The 1644-nt window shown below is 40.9% G+C and overlaps 1 long non-coding RNA gene across 1 annotated transcript; it reads left to right on the forward strand.

Annotated features, from left to right (window-relative positions):
• The first annotated feature begins 353 nt into the window (after window positions 1–353).
• On the forward strand, window positions 354–1426 carry LOC121918654. The gene is made up of 3 exons (XR_006101275.1): window positions 354–400; window positions 714–803; window positions 1297–1426. It is a non-coding gene; the product is annotated as an uncharacterized LOC121918654 (long non-coding RNA).
• The last annotated feature ends 218 nt before the right edge of the window (window positions 1427–1644 follow it).

A 1644-nucleotide genomic window follows, 5' to 3' on the forward strand; every position in this document is an offset into this window, starting at 1 on the left:
CTATGAAGGTGAAAAAGTTCATGGATTATATGAGGGAGAAGGAACAGTATGTTTTCAAGGGGGCAATGTTTATAAGGTGGGTAGATTTAATGTTTGGCTTCATGAGCTTCAAAGCACACAATGTGGCAGCAGGCCCCTCTCATCCCCTGACATTGAATGTGGACCCAGAGGGTTGCTTTTCCTGACCCTTTCCCACTGATCTCTTGTCCCATCCCATGCCCAAGTCTTAAGCCACATCCACACACACCCCTGCCTCAAAAAGGATTATTTTGTAGGTATTAAAACACTTTTATTGGTAGATATAGTGATGAACTTCTATTTAATTTTGAAGGGCATGTTTTCAGAGTGCCTCATGCATCGACAAGGAACTTACACTTGGGCTGATGGAGTTAAGTATGAGGTAACGCATAGTGTCTGGACGTCGCGCTGTGGAACTGACTCCGCAAGTGCGCGACTAGCGCCTCACGGCACCACTTCCAGGACGCAGAAAGAAGTGCCATTTGGGTGCTTCTTTTCTGCTGTGTCCAGGAACCGCGCGGTTTGGCCGCTGCGGTTCCCGGATGCAGCAACCCGGCAGTGCCGGCAGATCGCCACTTTTAGACGGTCTGTAACCCGCTGGAGTTTCAGTAATAATTATACATTTGATCTGTTTTTTAAATGCTGAGGCGTTAAATGCTTAGGTGTTAAAAGTATGCATATAATTTGATTTTCAGGGCACCATTTACTGCATACAACAGGGAAGGTTCTTTTTGGTATGAAGGTGACTTTGTGTACAATGTAAAAAGTGGATGGGGAATAAGATGGTAAGTTTTCCAGTTTGTCTGGTTCAACAAGAATTTGAATATGCTCCTATCAGAAACTTGGAGATTTTCAATTTCATACGTCTGTATTGATGGCATCCTTTCTCTGAGAAGGTCTGAGTGGTATGAGTGGTGGTAACAGTGTTGTGTTTTGGTTGCTGTTGTTTCAGTTCATGTCTCTAGTTTATGTGCTTTTATGCGTAAACTCCATAAAAATATTGGCCAAAAAGGTCTTTTTTGGAATGCAACTCCTGGAAGCTCCTAGTTAGCAGGGGTTTAATATAGCCAACATCATTAATAGCTATTTATAAACTCAGTCTCATTATCTTTGAATGTTCCCACTCTCCTTTTAAAGCCATTCATAACAGGCAATTTTATGGGACTGAAGTCCACAATTTCATATAGAAAACATTTGGGTCTCTTTTGAAACGCTGTCAGGCAATATCTACCTGATTGCTGCATAATTAATTTCCTTGTTCATTTGATTCTCTAATAGTTATAGATCTGGGAATATCTATGAAGGCCAGTGGGAGAGGGATATCCGTCATGGAGAAGGGCGGATGAGGTGGCTGACGACTAACTAGGAATATACTGGGAAATGGGTTAATGAGATACAGATATGGCATGATCAAGTGTTTGAATTGTGTTGATTTTGAAACCATAGGCTAAAATAAATCCGTCTCAAACCTGCTGCTAGATCCCTTCCTCCTTTATTTTTTATGTTGATCTTTTATGTAAGAATTTTATTTACCAAGCATTGAAAAGTGACTTTTTGAACTACAACAATTCCCATTGACCTGCTGCAGTAAAAAAGGGGTTTTAAGATTAGTGGCCTAATAATAAT

The sequence above is a fragment of the Sceloporus undulatus genome, unplaced genomic scaffold (assembly GCF_019175285.1).
Source record: "Sceloporus undulatus isolate JIND9_A2432 ecotype Alabama unplaced genomic scaffold, SceUnd_v1.1 scaffold_21645, whole genome shotgun sequence".
NCBI lineage: Eukaryota > Metazoa > Chordata > Lepidosauria > Squamata > Phrynosomatidae > Sceloporus > Sceloporus undulatus.